Here is a 22,940-nt window from a genome sequence, read left to right as displayed (position 1 = left end):
TTCTTCCAGAGGTATGATGACTTGGCTAATGAAAACTCTTCAAGTTTCTACATAATCTGGTATTCGTATTAATATCGCTTTCAACTCTTTGTCTCTAAAGAGATGTGGAGGCAAACTATAAAAAGACAAATCAATATTGACAGACTGAGTTGGAGTCCGACTGCCTCTTTTGTGCCTTGTGTTCAATACAGCTTGATTTTTTGTTGTTCCACTTCCTTCCCTCTCAACTAGCAGATGAATTACTAATCAGCTCCTTCCAGGGAACAAGCATGTGAAGTTTCTCATGGCCCATTAAAGTGGCTACTGTGAAAAAGCTCTGCTGCACTCTTTGGTACCACAGCTCTTTGATGGCCTTCAAGTGACCTCAGTTGACTAAAGGGTGTTATCGCAGAACTGCCATTACTCTTCTGGTCATATGTCATGGTAACAATGAGCACTTTTTACTTTGTTCCTGAACCCCAGTGGTGACAGAAAGCATTGGTAAGAGGAAACACAGACTTGATAGCATGTTCTAATGGGGGTGGGGGGGTGGCAGGATGAGCATTGTTGATAGCTGAGGTTGCAGTGCTTTTAGGAAAAGGAGCTGTAAATTTCAGAAGTAACATACAAAACAAAATGCAGGTTGCAAGAAATCATATAAGACCAATGATCTCACTGCCTTTTCAATACAGTGAGTGCCTAGTCGAAGAAAAAGGATCACCCACTAGCAGCACAGTGCCCCTCAAAGGGTGAAGAGACCACAGAGGACTTATAATTTTTATTAATGATGGCTCCACATTGAAGTGTATCCGGCACAGTGAGTGTTGGGGATATAGGAAACATAGGAAACATAGGAACATAGGAAACTGCCATATACTGAGTCAGACTATTGGTCTATCTAGCTCAGTATTGTCTTCACAGACTGGCAGCGGCTTCTCCAAGGTTGCAGGCAGGAATCTCTCTCAGCCCTATCTTGGAGAAGTCAGGGAGGGAACTTGAAACTTTCTGCTCTTCCCAGAGCGGCTTCATCCCCTGAGGGGAATATCTTGCAGTGATCACACATCAAGTCTCCCATTCATATGTAACCAGGGCAGACCCTGCTTAGCTATGGGGACAAGTCATGCTTGCTACCACAAGACCAGCTCTCCTCTCTCGTATAGAACGTATAGATGTATAGAACACATCTCTGTAGAACACATCTCACAACCAGCTCTACCTGGGATAGCACAGCCCTACCAAGATAGAACTGGTCATGAGAAGCACTGAGATTGGTGCTGGGCTAAAAGTGCTAAAATTCAAACCTGGGCTAAAAGTGAGGGAGGAGGGCCCACACCCTCCTCCCTCACCACCCAGTTGTGTGGACATTTCAGCTGCCAGCAACCCAAGCATCCATAAAGCTGGGTAAAAGGAACACCCCGCAGAGGGGAAATCCCCCAATGCACTGTGCTCCTGGCATGGTGCATTGTGGGATGTTTTCCTCCCTCACACTCACTGCTCCCAGAGAGCTCACACACCAGTCATGTGGGCGTGCAGTATTGTGGAGCCTGAGAGCAGCTCCAATCACGTGGGAGAAGGTAGTCAGACCACTGCTCCCCTTGCCCAGCCCTCCTTGCCCCCAGTGTTTTTGGTTGTGTGAATGTATAGTAGAGCAGGTTGTGGATATCTGAAGTGGCCATAGTATTCCCAATTCAATTTTGCTTCACTACCTTGGTTATCTTCTCAAATAAACAGTAGCTAATCATCTGTTTTTACCCACATTGCCTTCCCATCTTGCACTTTGTTTATTACCCTTCAGTGGGAAATTGAGATGTAGCATAGCAAAGAACAACTCCAAATGAACCATAGATCAGAATGATACTGTGTTAGACACAGCAAGGAAATAACAAAAATACATCTTCAGTAATAATGTTTTCCCTCTATGATGATCTCTGAATCAATGTCTCCAGTGCTTGTGTGTGTCTGTTTGGACAGCTTCTCACAATTGGCCATAAGTAGGCAGAAAGTAAGCAGAAGGGAACTGAAGGTTCCTGAAACACTCACGTTCCCACTGGTTGTGTAGTCTGAAGCCACTAATGCTTCAACCTGGCTGCATGGTTACTGACCTCTGCCCAAAATTCTACCAAGAATCCCTGCCCAACTTCAAAGATCCACCCAACTGGACATCGATTCTTGAATCTCAGGCAGAGATCAGTAACTTTGCGCATCCATATCTTTAGTTTATGAGCCCAATCAGGGGGGTAATAAGGCTGGAGTGGGCCCAGAGACAAAATTTTAAAATGGGCCCCTCGCTGATACACACACACACATTTTACAATATATAGCCATGTGACTTGCCTCTGGGGGGCCCCTCGAGGTGTGGGGGCCCCCAGGCAGCTGCCTCCCCTTGCCTAATAGTAGTTACGCCCCTGAACCCAATGGGAGTGTACATGTCATGGGAACCTCCTCCAGTTCCCTTCTATTTACTGTCTATCTACTTACAGGTGTTCATGAGAAGCCACACCCTGTCTATGTCTGTGTTCATAAATCCGCCCCAACTTTTAAAGGCAGCTTCTAATATTTACAAAGGAGCAGTATTACGTATTCAACACCTTCTCATTTCCATTATGTTAGCTAAACAATCAGTATTGTTAGCCTGCCAAAGTTCTTCATGTGTGCCGTGTGAAGTTTCAGATCTTTAAACAATGATTTTCAGTCAGACTTAACAGGGTTTCCATTTGGATAGACATTGAATTTTTCTTTGAATATGTTTGGGTGCTGCTACCTATCTGTCTATCTATCTATCTATCTATGAATGAATACTTATTTGGATGGGTTGAAATAATCTGAAAGGCAGGCAGTATCCGCACTGCCTTCCTGCTCATTAACAACCACCAGTTCGTCAGTTTTTTTCTGCTAAAGGCTCTAGAACTCAACCTGTATTTTAAAAATATAACATTTATTTTAAAAATTTAAATTATATTTTAAAACACACCTGTATTTTACTGTTGACTCATCACTGGCAATAATTTTATATTTTTAAAATTTTGTTCACGATCACCAACTTTGCTTTGTAATAAGTCAAGTGCAAGTTGACCTTTTGCATGTCAAATCTGAAGGGAGTTCTGCTGTGAGCTGCGTTCAGGGTGTTTTCTTCCTAAGTCCATACGATTACAGTGTAACAAGCAAGTTTGTCCTATAGGACTGATTGTGTGCACACTTAATTAGGAATAAGTCCCACAAAAAACACTTTGGCCTCCTTCCAAGTAAATAATATATATAGAATTGCACTGGAACACAAATTGCATCTCCTCTTAGGATAAAACCTAATTCATGGGTATTTACTTAGAAGTAAGGCCCACTGAGTTCTATGAGATTTACGCCCAGGTAAGTGTGCATAGGACTATAGCCATAGTCTCTGCAGCTTGATTCTTCTTGAATAATGGAGTATGAAACCTTTATCCCAAAGAAAGTCCTTGAACAGAGAAAATGGTTTATGAAACCCAAGAGAAATCTGTTCAAAAGGATGGGCTTCCTTGAGCTTTTTCCTGATCAGATAAATTTTTACCTCAAATACACCTCTGGCTTCCATCTCATTTGCCTTGGGATCTGCCCATGGAACCTAAGGATGTCAAAAGCAAAACAATATTTTAAAAAATAGGGGAAATAGTGCAAAGAAATTGGACCATTCATTTATGTACTGCTTTTACATTTGCCAAGTGCTTAAAAACTCCCAACATCTCTGAAAAGATGTCTGTTATTCCCATTTTATAGCTAGGATTACTATGGCCACCTTTGGACATAATGGCAAACTGGAGGCAACCATGCCAGAGGTTCAGGTTCGTGGTCATTCAGATATGTGAACCCGTGGTTTCGTCACCGAACAATGAATCGGAACCTTGGATTCCGCGTGAGTTTCACTGCTGAAACCTCAGGTCCGGAAGCCTCATCAGGATTCTGCCACTGTTTCAAACCGGAGTTGAGGGTAGGAAGCTCCTCTGTCACTCCTTCTCGATTGGCTGCCGTGGCTTTCCTTCCAATTTCCTCCCCCCTTGCAGTCTCCCAGATTGCAGATAGGGATCATCTGGGAGTGCGGTGGGAAATGGAGGCAAACTGTGAGTCCATTGGACCCACCGTTTGCGGTTATGTGCGAAGGTGGCCTAACTATGTATGAAAGAGTGCTGCTAGCCCAAAGCTACACAATATACATCAGTGGGCCAGCATGAGTTCTCATCTCTAGGATCATTCCATACTTAATGGATTCAGTAATATTAGGACCTTGAGACCTATGGCAGGAAAGCATCCTCACAGGAATATAAAACAGCTTTGCTGGGCCTTATCAGTAGTTCATTCAGCCCAATATCCTGCCTCTGGCACCAGCCACAATGAGACGCAACAGGAAATGTGTGAGCCTGATAGATGCTCATTATCATAGCATCCAGAAATTGAATTCTTTCTAAATTTATTTTTATCAAACATCAATGAGCTATCCAGTAGAGTTAGAATCTGGTTACAGCAAAATATTTTATGTTCTGGCTATAGAAGGTACATAGTTTGTGTCTGGAGCTCAGCTATACATCTACAGGTTGAATCATATTGTGACAGTTGCAGAATTGTAAAGCCGCATGTTGTAATTTAGCCAGTAATTCTTTTATGTTATGTTGTTGAGAAGTTTATTCCAGTGCGGATCCTGCAGAGAGTGTGGAAGGTGGAGTCAGAAAAGAAAGGGGAGGGAATGGAGGAGAAAATGGAGTTGTTTCTGAATAAATTCTTAGTTAAATCTACATAAGATTACTTTGTGTTTATGAGGGAAGCAGTTATAAAACATTTGGTGGTGAGTTTTTAAATCAGCTAAGTGTGTGAGCCTACAAAGCTTGTGAATATTCCTTCAACCTCATTTCATTGGATTACTGGACCTATATTCTTGAACTCGTGCATTCCTTAAAGGTGCCCAGGCTGTGCATCAAACCATTGATCAAATCACTATTCATGTACATCCCTATTCTCCGTCCAGTTTGGAGAGGTCCTTTTGTCGTTACAGTTTCTGTAATACTGTAGAGCAAATACAGAACATACTTGGCATGTGGAAGAATCCATGTTCAGTCCCTGGCATCTCCAATGAAACAGGATCTCAGGCAGCAGAGAAATCATCCCTTTTTGAGACCCTGGAAAACTCCTGCTAGTCAGAGTAAATGCTGGGCTAGACAGAACAGTGTCCGACCCAGTCCAAGAAGTTTCATAGGTCTAGGTCTGCTTAAGTTTTCTTGATGTGCCACTGGCACCTAAGGTAGGACTAGTGAGGATGTGAGACAGGGTCTTCTCATTGGGGGTGGAACCTTTCTGTGGTTTCATTTTTTTGTGCCTCTAGGAACCAATTAGGCACTCTTTGTTAAGTTAACATATTAATATGTTAAATATAAATAAATAAATACATACATACATACATACATACATAAATGTCTACTATGCTAATTTTGGTTTCTTTGTGCATGCTTTATGTTGTTTTCTTGACTACCCGTTAATGATGATTGTTAGCCACTGGAGGGCTTCATTTTAGCAATAGCAATAGCAATAGCACTTACATTTATATACTGCTCTATAGCTGGAAGCTCTCTAAGCGGTTTACAATGATTTAGCATAGTGCCCCCCAATATTCTGGGTACTCATTTTACCAACCTCGGAAGGATGGAAGGCTGAGTCAACCTTGAGCCCCTAGTCAGGATCGAACTTGTAACCTTCTGGTTACAGGGCGGCAGTTTTACCACTGCGCCACCAGGGGCTCTTAGGATAGAAAAGCTGCCTACAAATATTGTAACAAATTAGAAGCAGTATTCCTCTTGTTTCCAAGATTCCACAGAAAATAATGGAAGCGGTGGTGGTGCTTCCATGAATCCTGATCTGAGAGCCCAATTTCCTTCTTTTTGCCTTCTATTCTAATTTCACGAATATTTGCCTATTTGCTTTATCTTCCCAATATTTCTCCTTTCTTCCACAGAATGTGTTGCACTGCAGCCTAGGCCAGCTTGAGCCACATCTAGAAGGTATGTCACCCTAAGCCACCTATTCAGATATGAGCTGACAGACACCAGTGCATATGTGTACATGAGTAGATGGAAATGTCAGCTATCCAGATATAGGAAATGGCATTAAGGCCCAGTACTACTAGCATGACATTTAAGTGGCATGACATTTATTAAAATGGATTCAGTGAGTGCAGCAATGATGAAATGTTATTTTAAAGGTCCAGCTATTGTTATTTTAATTGGTATAATATACATCAATGGCTATGCAAAAATGCTTATAATTTAAATATCTCCTTACATGTATATGTTATGTAAGGTGATAATGCTGCTTGAAAATTTAACATTTGTGTATATTGAGGTCATGCACACAACCTCTCTGGGGATGATGGACAGGGAGGCAGGATCCTGCCTGCCTCCCCGCACATGATTGCCCTCTCCAGTTTGCTCTGCCACTTGCCGTGGCACACAAGTGGTGGTTCTGCAAGTGGCAGAGTAGGCAGCTAGAGGAGGAAGGCCTCCCGCATCCCTGAATGCACCATGTCAGAAGCACAGTCCATTGAGTGACTCCCCCTCAGCTGGGTGCTCTAGCTACCCAGCTCTGTTTGTGCTCAGGCTGCAGGCAGCCGGAGCACACACACAAACAGGGACCCAGGGAGAAGGGTGTGCTTGCGCCCTTCTACTGGGGTAAAAGCCTGGAGGGGGGAACTTGGGCTAACCAGCAGGGCAGCCCTAGGATTGGCCCCAATCCTGGTGCTTCACACAAGCAGCCCTGCCATGTCCAGGTAGGGCTGCTTGTCTGAACAGCCTTATTATATAATGAAAAGCAAGAATTTCAAATCTCTGTTTCCAAGAAAAGAACTCACTGTGAAGATACTCACAGGTCATTTCTTTTGATTTAATGATCTCTGCATAAAACACCATGTACACTGATATGATGATGATGATGATGATGATGATGATGATGATATTTACACACAGTCTACCAGATGTTATTGACTGGATTTGGTACTTTAATTATTGGGCCCTTTCCAAGGGTCTAGGATAACTAAAGAAAAAATAAAGATAATGTAGTATTCGTGCTGTTCTGAGTAGTGTGGCCTTCTATAGTTGATGTGTTGTAATTTTATCGATGCCCAAGGTGTCAAGATGGTGTTCAAGTTCTTTTGGTACTGCAGCAAGGGCACCAACAACTATTGGCACCACTATTGTTTTCTTTCTCCAGAGACACTCAGTTTCAATCTAAAGGTCGTTGTATTTAGTTCTTTTCTCCAATTGTTTGTCATTGACTCGTCTATCCCCTGGGATTGCAATATCAATTATCAGAACCCGATTCTTCTTGATGACTGTCAGATTGTGCACTAAATGCCTATTAGTTTGTATTCAAAAATTCCAAAGGATTTTTGCCTCCTCATTTTCTGTGACCTTCTCAATTGGAGGATTCCACCAGTTCTTGCTTGCTGGCAATTTATAATTCTTGCAAAAGTTCCAGAGGATCATTGCAGCAACTTTATTGTGTCTTTCCTTATAATCAGTCTGCATGATTTTCTTACAACAACATACAATGTGCTCAGCCATCTCATCTGCTTCCTTGCATAACCGACACTTATTGTCTTTCTGGGTCTTATGAATTTCTGCTTTTATAACATTTGTTCGTAGTGATTGCTCCTGGGCTGCAAAAATGAGACCTTCCATTTCTTTCTTCAGTGTCCCCTTCTTTAACCACTGCCATGTTGTGCTATTGTTGACTACCAATTGTATGTCATTAGAGAACTGACCATGCAATGATTTGTTGTGCCACTTTTCTCGTCGATTCCTCATCTGCTGTTTTTGTATTCATCATTTGATTCCTTTATTTTCAACAGTCTTGTCTTACTCACTTCCTGTAGCATTTATTCTTGGCTGTCATTGATGTATTCCAACAATGCTCATTTTTCTTATTCAACAGACTGCCTGATTTGCAACATTCCATGTCCACCTTCATTTCTTGGCAGGTACAGCCTATCAACATCACTGCTTGGGTGCAAGGATTGATGGTCATTATTTTCCTGTTTTTCCAATCTAGCGCATCCAATTCTGCTTGTGTCCAATCAACAATACCTGCTGTATATCGGATTACAGGAATTGCCCACATGTTTATTGCTTTGCTAGTGTTACCACCATTAAGTTTGGACTTCAGTGTCTTTCTTACCCACCTGATATATTCCTTACTAACTTTGGTCTTCACTTCAGCATGCTTGATCTTGTCACTTTGGAGAATGCCAAAATACTTATAACTTTCCTCTTAAAAAATACTTATAACTGTCTCATAAAGACAGACTCTTTATGTTGTTTCCATTTGGCATCTAATTCTTTCACTAGTTGTCATTTTCCCCTCTATTTATTGCCAATATAGCACATTTGTCCAATCCAAACTCTATTGATATATCATGGCTATAAATTCTAACTGCATTGTGTAATGACTCAATTTCGGATGGTGACATTCCGTAAAGCTTTAGATTGTCCATAAAAAGAAGGCGAGGAAGCTTAACTGATGTTTTTGAAGTTTGGTGTCCATGGTTTGTTTTGTTCAAGACAATGGATAGTGGAATTAAGGAGATTACAAAAAGTAAAGGCGACAATGAGTCTCCTTGAAATATTCCTCTCTGGATGTTAACTCCTCCCACTTCTTCTCCGTTTACTAGCAAATGAGTCTTTGCCTTATTTAAAAAGTTTTTAATGTTATCATTCACTCCAGTCATATCCAGGCATTTTAAAATCCAGTTATGTGGTAATCCAAGCTACATTTAGATTCCTCTTCTTTCATTTACAATTTTCCAAAACCATTTTGTCAATAAGAAGCTGATCTTTTGTGCCTCTTTGTTTTCTTGTTTCCCTTCTGTTCCATTGGTAACAAACTGTTCCTTTCTTGGTGGTCTTGCACAGCATCTGCTGCAATTGCTGTCATGAACTTGAACACGGTTGGAAGCCAAGTTATTGGCCTATAGTTACTCGGTACTGCACCTTTTTCATAGTCTTTCAGAAGAAGGCAAGTCTTGCCAGTTGTCATCCATTCATCAAGTTCTCCACCTTCCAGTATATCATTCAGTTGCTTGGCTATTCTTTTATGTAAGCTGGTCAGATGTTTGAGCCAAAAGCCGCATCCATTCCCGGTGCTGTCCAATTCTTAATCTTTTTTGCTCGGTTTTCAACCAGTTGTGGTGTTATTATCAAGTCATTCATTTTGGTTCCATCCATTTTCCCCTCAACTTTTTTTAACCCATTCTGCTTGTGGTAATCAATAGGGTTGTCCGAAATGTTTCTCCAAAACCCAACTAGCTGTTCCCTGTCCGGTTGCACAATGCTATCCAATTTTTTATCCATTAACACTACTACTACTACTACTAATCCAGAAATAGAATTGGTGTCCCAACCCCAGCCAAAATCCAACACAGAAATTATGCTCACTAGATATTTAAATAAATTTAAAAGAAAAGGGCAAATGTGATTGCAAAAATGAACAAAGTATACTTTGATAACCAATTTCTGAGTTTTACGGGCAGAAAATTGAGTTTCAAAAGCATCAAAATTGGGATTTCAGCCATGGTACCTACATATTCCAACCACCCCCCCCCCACAATTCACTTTATTTAAAGCCACGTATACTTACATTATAAAACCATTGGTTTTCTTAGATATAATATACTGGTATATATGTAATGCTGTGAAATGTTGCTTCTAAAGAACACTAACCATAATTTGGTGGGGGAAATGTGGTGAATCTGTATTTTAATCTCTGGTTCCTAGGGATGTGCATGGAATAATATTTGTGTTCCATTCCGAGTTTGGAACAGAACACAAATACCCAAAGATTTTCATCGGAACAGTTGAGCCCGTTGTAGAATGAGCTCGGGACATTCAAAACATTCCGAGCACCATTTTGGACTCCAAAATGGAGCTCTTCTGGCCTCTGTGCATGCACAGCAACCATTTGCATGGTCATGCAGAGAGGCCATGGTCATGTGCAGAGGGCATGCACTGAGGCCAGAAAAGCACCATTTTAGAGTTAAAAATGGCACTCGGACCATTCAAAACGTTCCAACTTGGAATGGGATTGTTGTGTTTCAAGCTAGGAACAGGCCCTTCATTTGAAGGACATTCTGTTCCGAGCTTGGAATACTCGAAATGGCCCATTTTGAGTTGGAACGTTCTGAGCTTGGAACGTTCTGCACATCCCTACTAGTTCCTGTTCTTCCTATCCTACCCTGCTCTATAGATGTCCATTTTCTGACACCTCAAAAGCTGTTCTTGATGGGCTTTTAAAAAAGATAGACTTGGAAACTCATACTGCATTATATAAAATTTGCTTTCACTGTGAAGTGAATAACAGGGATGAATCTTTCTTGGAATCTCATTCAGTCAGAGCTTAACCAACAAGAAATAGCTGGGAGGGAATAAAGAGTGTTGTTAGCTCTAATCTTACATGAGACTCCTGCATGTTTATTATTTATGTGTCACTTAGCAATAGCAATAGCACTTACATTTATATACCGCTCTATAGCTGGAAGCTCTCTAAGCGGTTTACAATGATTTAGCATATTGCCCCCAACATTCTGGGTATTCATTTTACCCACCTCGGAAGGATGGAAGGCTGAATCAACCTTGAGCCCTTGGTCAGGATCAAACTTGCAACCTTCTGGTTACAGGGCGGCAGTTTTACCACTGCGCCACCAGGGGCTCCTTGTCAACTGAATTAATTGTCAACTGAATACAGCTGAATTGTCAACTGAATTAATTGTCAACTGAATTACTTGTCAACTAAATACATTGTCAGAGCAACTTACAGAAAATAAGAAAAAGTGACATGTATTACTCTGATATTAACTAACAGGAGTTAATTATTATTCTTCACCACGCCCAGGTGGAATGGTTGGCAGTTAAGCAATCAAAGAGAAACATGACAGAACTCAGTTTAATACTTGCTGTCATAGTCTTTGCAACTATATACGAAATGTTCACAAGTGAATTAGTCTGGAAATGTCCCCCACATACAGTTCCTGTTACTGTTCCACATTATTTAGCGCATTATTTAGGTATATTGTATTATTTATTTTTAACAATTTATTTCATACATTTAAACCTGCCTTTTCAGTGCATGGTTTTCAAGACAGCTTACAATCCAAACCAAAACAAATCTACAAAAATTAAAACTTAATTAAAAACACACATGACTGTAATGAAAGAAAACTCGAAGTGGCAAGGCAGGCAACCCAAGACAAGAGGATTATGTTTTTATTCAGCAAATGCTCAAAAGAATAGTTTTAACTTGGTATCTACAAGATAGGAGAGTAAGTTCCAAATTATGCCTACAAAGGTGCCACTGCAGAGTAAGTCCTACCCCTAACCTCTGAAGGTGGGGCACTAGAGATGTGTACAAATTGGATTTGAATTCAAATTGAACAGCAAAATCCTCAAATCAACTTGTTGAAATAGCCGCTGCTGCCGGCTGTTTCGATGTATCAACTCAAATTGAATTGAGTGATTCGGCCATAGGAAACAATGAGGAATTCAAACCACCTCATTTTTCCCCATGGATCCAATGGGGTTTGGGGGAAAGGTTACAAATTTGTTAGAAATTTCCCACTTCCCCATTTTTTTGGTGGGTTGGTGGGTTGGTTGGAAGAACCCATCACACCATACCACCCAACCCACTTTGGTGTATCTAAGACCTACCCATGGGGAACAACGGGGTGTTTTGAGTAATCTAACCCTAACTCTAACCCTAACCTTTCTTATGGTTGAAACAAACTGCACTCACAGAGAGCACGCAACAAATTTTGCATTGCAATTTGCAATGCATTTTGTGTCCCTGCCCTGCAAAACACTGCAGATTAGAAGCACATATTAAAGCAATCTATCCCTCCCAACACAGAACAAACATTTTTTGAAACAGAATCCAAGAATGGTGAAAAAAAGAATTACTAACCCAGAATCCACTGCCAGCAACAGTGCCTATGTTGCAGTAACATCATTGGCACATTGGTTTTCTCACAAACAGTTATGACTCATTACTTCAGCATTGCAACAGCTGCCACGTCAGCACCATTAGCAGTAAGCATAACCATAAGCTCAACTAGAACAACATCTTCAGCCACATTATGACTGAGCACACCTTGCAATGCAGAATGCAGATTGTAGAGCTGACCAGAGTAGAACAGTGAAGCACAAGTTAGTCTCCAGGCCAGACATGGGGCTCATCACACAGCAATCACCAAGAAAATATTACACACACACACACACACACACACACACACACACACACACACACACTTGAGCTGCCATACTGTCCATTTCTCACCGCAACACCATCTCACAAACAGACCAAACCACAACTCAAGGAAGGAAGGAAGGCAACCAAGTCACGCCTTTGTCAATCTGAGATCCAGCAAAACCAGATCATTAATTATATAACCGCAATAGCACAGCATATTATACTCAGTGCTGAGAAAAGAAAACCACAAACCTTCCTTGATACCTTCCTTCCTTCTCTTCTGATGTATCCACTTCAAGGCACACTAAGGGCTCTCTCTGCCTCTCCTCCCCAGGCCCTTTGAAAATAATTTGAAATCCCTGCCCTCCTTCCTCCCCCCTCCCCACAGCCAATGGGGCACAATTTCCCATGACAACACTTGCCAATCAAGTCACAAGGAAATCTCAAGCCAATTGGAAGCCAGTGCTAGAAAACAAATCAGCAAAGGGAGAAATCCCACCAGAATGGCACTCCAATCACTCAAACTGATTTGAGCTTGAATTGGGGTCATTTTGATTCAAACTTGAATCAGGCCCTTTATTTTAAGGGTGTTTCATTTCGAGTTCAAATCAATCAAAATGGCCCAATTTGAGCTCAAATAGATTCAAACTCAAATCGATTTGCACATCTCTTTGGGGCACCTAGAGCAGGGCTTCAGATGATGACTGCAATTAATGGGCAGGTTCATATGGAAGAAGGCAGTCCTTCAGATTCTAGGCCCTCTGTAGAACTGTGAAGGAATGAGACCTGAAATTCCTCTTTTTGTATATAAGATTTCTGTATTGCAATTGCTTTGCTTACTTCCTATGTTAAAAAGCTGTACAGAGGTCAAAAGTTCCTGTTCTACAGCTTGGTTTTGGAGGGAGAAGAATTGTACTGGTTTAATTCTGGGAGGAAGAGAGATTTGTTTTGATTGGTTTATTTGAAAAAATTCCAGGGGTTGGGGAGAGCATAAGGAGGCTGCCTCCAGCAGAGTTTTAGTGCACGTTGGAGAGCTGAAGAGAATTCAAGTGAAGAAGTTCAAGCAGTGCATGTTGCTGTCAAGAGACAGAAGTAGAGTCAGAGAGAATCAGAGCTGGAGTTGGATAGAAGAACTGAGAAGAGCTGCTGGAAAGAGAGCTGAGAAATCATTGGGAGAGTTGTGATTCTCTGGAGGACTGAATTACTCTCACAGCAGCTGAAGGAACAGTCTAGGATTGAACCCCCAGAACTGGGAAGGAAGAAGAAGACCTGAGGCTGAGCAAGGGACAAGCCAGGCTTGCTGCAGAAGCTGACTAGGGGTGATTGCAAGAGGACTCTTGGGTAGGACTCTGAGATAGGGCCCAGTATTTGTGCAGCATAGCTTGGATGCTTCCCCCCCCCACTCATATATTATTTGTTCCTTGTGCTCATATGACTCCTGTTTTGTACTAAATTTTCCAAAAGAACTACTGTTTTGAATTGAACTATTTTAAAGCAAAGTTTTTTTGTTTTGAAGTTAAAAGTTTGTAGCTGCTGTCCCCATGCCACGCTTAGAAGCCTTTCCACCTGACCTAACTTTGAACAAAACAGGGGTTTGGACAGCTGTTTTAGTGGACCCAGCCAAAGGGGGGGGGGGATACAAAAGTCTTCTTGGTGGCAGCAGTGAAGTTTAAGATCACAGGGCTGGTTGAGACCAGGCTGTGACATGTGGTAGCAGCATGGTGGGATCTGTGACAAGAACATATAAGTGAAGAAGACTCCACTGAGAAGCTTAGTTACAATTTACACAGGGAAGTGACGATGGCATAAAGGGAGAGGTCAAGCACTGAATACTATGGGGTGCAGTGGAGATGGAAATGAACAAGACTATGGGTGACTTAGAATGGATTAGCTTTGCTTCAGAACACTGTGCCTCTGGTTGCAAACTTCAAAGCTTATCTGACCCTCCACTCCTTATTCTATGCTATGCCAATATATTACAAAATCTGTGATTTCTCAGAAACTTTGGTGTTTGTACTTTGTTCCTGCTACATCTTCCAGTAATCATCCAAGATGGTCCAGTTTAGCCATGAAAGTTGTCCTTAATATGTATCCAACCATTTACAATTCAACCACTTTCTCATCAACGTATTGATTTGTTTTGCTCCAGTCGGAACACGCTGCAAATAACACCGGCTGACATTCTGGCTAAATTTACTTGAGGAAGTCTCATAAAGATTAAAAGGAAAAGTTAACTTCTCTTTTTAATTTCAAGGGGACTTCCTCAGGCAAATTTAGTCAGGATGTCAGCCCAGGGGCGTAACCACCGTTGGGCAACCAGGTTCAAAGAACCCGGACCTCGCCCCTCAGGGGCCGTGCCTCGCAGCCCTGACACACACACCCACGTCTGACATCAGACGTGTTTAGCTCCCGAGCGGGGCCGCGCAACCCCGTTCGGGATAAAAATGTTCAAATCCCCATTCAACCATGATACTTGCTGGGTGACTCTGGGCCATTCACGTATCTCTCAGCCTAACCTACTTCACAGGGTTGTTGTGAGGAGTAACTTAAGTATGTAGTACACTGCTCTGGGCTCCTTGGAGGAAGAGCGGAATATAAAATGTAAATAAATAAATAAATACACACTGTGTCAGCCATTGCTATAAAGTGCCATTTAAATCCTGGTCTAGGATTGGCCTCCTGTTTTTAAGGCACTGAAAAAATATTGCTCAGCCACTTGGACAATGAGAATCTGCAGGTGGGAGGCCTATGTCAATTACATCCATGCTTTCTTGAACGAACTCACTGGAAAAGGTGCAAATTGGTAGTTCATTTTAGGTTCTTACTGTCAATTGGTAACACGGGATTGGCTGAGAAATGTGACTGTTCCCTCTGAGTGTTATTCTATATCATGATGGCTCATACGGTAGCCACGCCATGGTTGCTTCATAATCCCTAAAAAAGAGAAATGTCAGAGCTCAAGACCACTGGTAAGATAACCACCACTGACAGTGTGCCGGTGGTGTGTGTGTGCAAATGTCCCTAGGCCTCCGGGGTTTAGGAGGCCACCATGCCTCGCCCCTCCCCAGGGCACATACTCACCTGCCTCCCACATCCAGAAACAAATAAAGCAAGAGATTGAAAGCATCCAGTCAGTGAACAAAACACTCATGGCTGGGTGAGACAGACCACATCTTTCAGTCCATTCTTGCTAGTGAGCACTTTGTTCTTTGGCTTGGTGCTTTCATTCTCTCTCTTGCTCAGAAGGAGAGACAGAAAGAACACTCAACTGGTGAACAAAGCACCAGCCTGAGTCAATACCTGAATTTGCTTATTTTTAAGGGGGCAGTCTTAGTTGATTTCAAAGGTTGTAGCACACTACAAGAAAAATAGTGGTGTATTAGCTGGAGGGCATTGAAGGCCAGAGCTGCTCAACTTTGGCTCTCCTGCAGATATTGGCCTACAACTCCCATAATCCCTGGCTATGGGCCAATGTGGCCGGGGATTATGGAAGTTGTAGCCCAAAAACAGCTGGAGGGCCAAAGCTGAGCAGCCTTGTGTTAGGCCCTCTAGTCCAGTGCCCTGTTTGATGCAGAAAATCCAGAATGAGGGCATCCTTAATATATGACTGTCCAGTATCTGCTTGAAGACCTCCAGCAAGGTAGAGGACATCCTTTCCCAGGTAAGGGGTTTTATTATTGATCTGCTCATGCTACTAATAATATGCATAATATTCTACTGAAATCTGTCATCCTGTAACTTAAGTCCATTAGATCTAGTCCTGGCTTCTGGGGTAGCAGAGAATGTCTTTGTCTTCATCTATATAACGGTGGGAACAGGATGATCTTGAAAAAGCTGAGCGCATCTGGAAATGGAACTAGATTTTTAAAGCAAGGCAAGTTTTTTTTTTTGTAAACTGCCCAGAGACTTGCGTTTTAGGTGGTATACAAATGGTTAAATAAATAAATAATAAAAGTTTATATTTCAGTTTATATTTTCATTTGAGGTCTTGTACCATCATTAGCAATATTGTTGAGATGTACATAATTTTAGAATGTGAATCAAAATATGGGTATGTTTACACTTTTTAAAGTCCAGGATTGCCAAAAGCCATTTTGTAAAACATAATAGTTGTCAAACATAGGTAGCAAAAGCCATTTCATCTAAAATATGAACTACCCTAAAAAGAACCTGAACACTTTTGTTTGGGAGAGGCTATGTTTAAAAATGCAAACTTATTATTACTGAGTCATCATTTTTCTTAAAGCTCCAAGCAGGGAATATAAATATATAGCAAGACATTGACAAAGGAACTTTAATTTTGGGGACTGTACAGAAAAGGCTACCTTGACTCATTTCTATTATTAATTATTAAAACTGCCCTAGGACTTAAGATATTGTAAATGAAGTCTTATTAAAAATGAAAACTATTTTTTCACAAACTAAAGCTTCAGTATGAGGCAAAATATTGTCTAATTTAAAAAAATAAAATAGCACTGAATTCAAAGGTCATTTTTTATCTGTATAATACAGTCTACACTGTGATAACCATTTGGATGGCATGGCTCTATATACTTTCTGATCCTTTCAGCATTTCTTACTGCAGAAATATTGCAAGGACTTGCTAGGAAACAGAGTAGCTGATCTCTCTCATTACTTTGATTACATAATGCTCCTTCTTAATTCCTCACACTGTCTTCCTGTCCAGCACAATCTATTTGTCCTTATCTTCAAAACCTGCCAGGGCTTTGCCCCTCCTTATCTCCCCACTTTAACACCCCTACATCCTTTCCAAGAACCTTTGCCTCTTCAACCTCCACCACCCTTTGGCTATGGCCAGCCCCAGGTTTCAGGGGCCCTTGGCAAACTGCCCGCCTACCTGGGTGGGCCCTGGTAGGCCCACTCTATCACCACTCTACCACCACCAAATATAGGCTATGGGCACAGAAGATCAGCAGCAGACTGTCAGCAGTTTCTCAGTTATGCCTGTCTCTGGTGCCAGTCCTGCCTGTGGTACACTGTTCCCTTTAACAGGGATTCCCAGATGTTGTTGACTACAACTCCCAGCAACTCTAGCTGCAGTGGTCTTTGCCAGGGGATTCTGGGAGTTGTAGTCAACAACATCTGGGAATCCCTGTTAGAGGGAACACTGCTGTGATAATCTAAAGATTAGTTTCCAGTTCTGTAGGTGATATGGTAAGGATTGCGGGTGGAGTCATTCATTATACAAAGTCTCTTCTCACTAGAAGCTGTGCTTGATTTTTGCTTCACATCCTTGTAAACTAGGCCCAGCAGACAATATACTCCCAGCCATCGAAAGGCCTTTTGCTCCCTCAACATGAGCATGTTCACTGTATGTATACAGGTATATCGGGAGAATAGATATGGGAAGCTGTTTAAACCGTGATGATGTACACTGCATGTGCATGCATGTACAAACAGTGTACAATCTTAATCTATCACCAGAAACATGGACCTTGAACTCTGAGCATGAATCAAAATCTGTTGCCATTTCCCATATTGATCTGCAAATTCTGAAATAAGGCTTCCGTTTCTTAACGTTACAGAGTGTGCACTGCACATTGAACACTACATTTTTATTTCCCTGGCAATGTGAAATCTAAAGCCAAGTCTTGGGATTTGTTGTCTAGCTATTAAAGACCCATAAGAGAGAGAATGCATTATACATAGTTGGATTGTGTCATCATCCCATGCCACATATTACGTTCTGTATTTCAGTGATCACCATTTAATTTGGGCTCTAGGGAAGTCAGGAAGAAATAATTAATGAGGATAGATACAGCTGGGTGTTTGCAGTTGCTTTTACAGTAGTATCCTACCTCCCCCACAAAAAGTAAACATTTAAATAGAGATCATAAATCTTGGGTGAATATGTTTTTCCCCCTGCTAGAACACCTGTCCACTCATTATATGCCATTATGGTCTCTGATAATTTGACCAACATTTACCTTAGACCTGAGTTGCCAGATGGCTCTCTGTTTGTTTATTTATTTCTCTATTATATTTGTACACCGCCCCAAACATCTGACTCTGGGCGGTTTACAGCAACATAAAACAAATTAAATCAGAAATTAAAACCTTAAAACAATTGAAAACCATGTTTATTCACCATGTGGGTGAATAAATGTGTCTTTAGAGACTTTTTAAAAGTTGTCAGATTGAGAGGCTCTTATTTCAGCAGGGAGATGGAGAGGCTTAGCATTCCAGATCCTCGGGGTGGCAACAGAGAAGGCCTATCCCTGTGTAGCCACCAGACAAGCTGGTGGCAACTGCAGATGAACCTCTCCGGATTATCTCAATGGGCTCATAGTGAAGAAGATGTTCTGAGCCTAAGCTGTTTAGGGCCTTATAGGTTATAACCCACAGCTTGTATTTTGCCCAGAAACTTATTGGTAGACAGTATAGTTATTTTAATACAGGAGTAATATGGTCTCTTCAAGATGACCCAGAGAGCAACCTGGCTGCTGGATTTTGTACCAAATGCAGTTTCTGTACTATGTTCATAGGCAGCCCCACACAGAGTGCATAGCAGTAGTAATTGTAGTAATTGAAGTTACCAGCATAAGTACTACGGTTCTGAGGTTGTTTATCTCAAGAAATGGACACAGCTTGCATATCAGCCAAAGCTGATGGAAAGCACCTCTGGCCACTGCCTCATCCTGAGACACCAGGGAGAGGTTTGGATCCAAGAGCACTCCCAGACTGTATACCTGTTCCTTCTGGGGAAGTGTGACCCCATCCAGAACCAGCAGATCAAAACTGTCTCCTGAGTTCTGACCCAGCACAATTAGTAAATGTAAAGTGTGCCTTCAAGTAGATTTCAACTCCTGGCACCCACAGAGCCCTATGGTTTTTCCATCTTATCTGGATTAGGTCTCCGTTTTTTATCCTCTATCCAGCCTATCACTGCCTGCAGCCAGGCATTTAGGGAGGTTATGCCTTCTCCTGATGATGCTGACATGGAGAAATAGATTTGGGTGTCATCAGTATATGGATAACACTCTACACCAAATAGTCTGATGATCTCTCCCAGCGGTTTCATGTGATGTTAAAGAGCATTGGAGACAATATGGAGCCCTGGGGGATGCCATATAAAAGTCTACGTTTTGAAGAACAGTCTCCAAGCAACACCATCTGGAATCTGCCTAAGAGGTAGGAGCGGAACCACTGCAAAACAGTGTGTCCCACTTCCAACTCTCTCAAACGGTCCAGAAGGATATTATGGTCAATAGTATCTAGAGCTACCAAGAGATCCAAAAGGACCAACAGGGTCACACTGCCAATACCCCATTGGAAATCATCCATCAGGCCAACCAAGGCATTTTCCACACCGACAGCCTACCTCAAAACCAGTTTGAAATGAGTCTAGATCATCAGTTTCCTCCAAGAGTGCCTGGAGCTGGGAGGACAGCACCCTCTAAATTATTAATTACTTTTCAAAGTAAAAATGTGGCTCTTCACTCAGACTTTTGTATGAGAGTACAGTTTTTACTGATGCTGCTTTGTGTTTTTTGTGTTACTGTTTTATATAGGCTTTTAAACTTTTAAATAGAGATATATTATTTTTATATTTAATATTTTTACCTTTAATTTGTAGTTTAATTGTGCATTGTTTTAATTATATTGTAAACCACTTTGGGATTATTTTTAATGAAAATCAGTGTAGAAATGGAACAATAAATAAATACTTATTGTACCTTGCCCAACCATGGAAAGCTGGAGTCAGGCCTATAATTGCTTAACTCTGAGGGATCTCATGCAGGCTTCTTCAGAAGAAGTTTAATGATTCCCTCCTTAAGGCAAGGAGGCATATCCAGAGAAGGCCCCCAGAGAAGCATTTATAACATATCTGCTAGGCCTTCTACAATAACCCCCTTGCCAGATAGTATAAACCATGTCAGACAAGGGTCAAAAGAACCGGTAGTAGGTTGCACCATTCCAAGCAGCTTATACACATCATCAGGAGTCACATACTGAAATTGATCCAGCCTAATCACATAAGAGAAATTGCTGGACACCTCTGTATTAGTCTGCAATAATTGTGGGGTCTGAGTCTTTCAGCCTGAATACAAGAGATTCTATCTCATTTAAAACTCATTTAAAACACCACAACAGGTAATTGATGGTTCCAAATCCTGATTCAAGGGAGGAGGGGGCATGTAATAGCCCTCTCACAACTCTAAACAACTCTGCTGTATGTGAGCTTGCAGAAGCGTAAGTCTTCAAATGCACTCCATGTTGTAATCTGTCATATTCTAGCTGAGTCTCTCTCCACTTGTGCTCCAGTCATCTGCCTTGCCACTTCAGCTCCCATAGTTCTTCCATATATCGGCTGAAGTCTAAATAAATAAACAGGCCAATAAATAAATACATGAATGAATGAATGAATGAATGCATGCATGCATGCAATTAAAGAATACTCTTTGTTTTATAGCAGGGTTTCTTAACCTTGGGCCCCTAGATGTTGTTGGACTACAACTCCCATCATCCCCAGACATGGCCTTTGTGGCTGAGGATGATGGGAGTTGTAGTCCAACAACATCTGGGGGGCCCAAGGTTAAGAAACCCTGTTTTATAGGATATCTCCTTATTCACCATATAAAGCCTAACACACATCCATGGTTTCAAAATATAATGGTTTCACAGTACTTCACCCTAGTGTGTACCCTGGGTACATTAAATGACTAAAAAAATAAGAGAAATCCTGATTTAGCATTCATGCTGTGTACAGAACAGGACTTATTTTGTCAGTAGGTCATAATATATTCCCAGAATTCTTAGGCCAAGACTGATCCAGACTTATATACATGGCTGTTATAAATGATGCTCTATCTATCTGCACACTACCTTGAATATATAGATAAGGCAGATAGGAATCTTTTCTTAAAGCCCAGCATTATAATTCCTGTTTACTTACACACTATGGGAATGAGAGAATTTCCATGTGTGCCTATATGTATATAGGAATGCTTTCCAAAGTGCCTTCCTGCCCCGTTGAAACAGAAATAGGTAGCTGATCTGGATGTGTGTGGCTGTGTGTGTGTCCTGTGGGGGGGACGACCACGTTTTGGGGACCCAGTGAGGTGACAAGAAGTTTGCCTGCCCGCCCCCACTGTAAAAAAAGAGAATGAGGGGGAGAAAGGCACTCACAAGGGGGGCAGCATTTGGCACCCTGCCTCAGGTACACAGAGGTCTTGAGCCACTGCTGGGTTTACTCCCACAGCACATAACTCGGGGCACCAACACCCCTTTTCTGTTATCAATGACAATGAAAGTAGAACGGCATTGCCCAGACTGCTGGCTAACACTGGATATATTTGGGTCAGTTGCAGCTACTTGGGCTTAGGGAAGGATGCGCTGAGGACTGCTAAACTCCACCCCATACATATATGAATTTTTTTGTGATGTCCCATGCCTTGATGTCCACACATTGGACTTTAGTGTGAAGGAGCTCAGAAGGATATATAGCCATGGGACTCCACCATGCCTCCTGGAATAATGAGGCATCCAGAGTTCTTAATATGTGCAAGATAGATGGATATAGCTATGCAGATAACTCTATGGACTTAAGAGTCCCTTCAAACCCATGTTCAATACATGGTTGTCAGGGGGCATGGCTAGCATACACTTCCACATTTGGAGGCATGTCCAGGGTGTAGAGTTCTGGTCTCCCTCTCACATCTTCCCTTAATGGCCCTGTGGTCACCTTTGCTTTGTCTGAATGTGGGTTTTCAGAGGAGTCAGGTGATCCACTGGTCATAAGAACGTAGGAACAGCAGCGCGGTTGGGTCAGGCCCAATGCCCATCTAGTCCAGCATCTTGCTTCACACAGTGGCCCTCCAGATGCCTCTGTGGAGCTCACAGACAAGAGGAAAAGGCATGCCCTCTCTCCTGCTGTTGCTGCCCTGCAACTGGACTAGTAGCCATTGATAGACCTGTCCGTCATGAAGCTGTCAAAGCCCCTTTAAAGCCATCCAAGCTAGTGGCCATTACCACATCCAATGGCAAAGAATTACATAGATTAATTATGATTAATTATATAGAATAATTAATAGATTAATTAGAGAGCCAGTGTGTATAGTGGTTAGAGTGCTGGACTAGGACGGGGAAAGCCCAAGTTCAAATCCCCATTCAGCCATGATACTTGCTGGGTGACTCTGGACCAGTCACTTCTCTCTCAGCCTAACCTACTTCCCAGGGTTGTTGTGAGGAGAAACTTAACTATGTACACTGCTCTGGGATCCTTGGAGGAAGAGAGGAATATAAATGTAAATAAATAATAATTAATTGTGCCCTGTGTGAAAAATTACTTCCTTTTGTTGGTTCTAAATTTCACGACCTTCAGTTTCATGGGATGAACCCTGGTTCTAGTGTTGTGAGGGAGAAAAATTTATCTCTGTCCACCCTCTCCACTTCATGCATAATTTTATACACATTGAACATGTCTCCCCGTAGTAACCTCTTTTCCAAGGTAAGGAGCCCCAGATGCTATAGCCTAGCCTCATAAGGAAGGTGCTCCAGGCCCCTGATCAACTAGGTTGCCCTCTTCTGCACCTTTTCAAGTTCTACTATGTCCTTTTTAAGATACAGTGAACAAAGCTGTACGCACTACTCCAGATGTGGTCACACCATAGATTTGTATAAGAGCATTATAATATTAGCATTTTTATTTTCAATCCACTTCCTAATGACTCCTAACATGGAATTAGCCTTTT

This window comes from Hemicordylus capensis, chromosome 2, assembly GCF_027244095.1.
Source record: "Hemicordylus capensis ecotype Gifberg chromosome 2, rHemCap1.1.pri, whole genome shotgun sequence".
NCBI classification, from domain to species: Eukaryota; Metazoa; Chordata; class Lepidosauria; order Squamata; family Cordylidae; genus Hemicordylus; species Hemicordylus capensis.
This window is presented reverse-complemented; position numbering follows the sequence as displayed.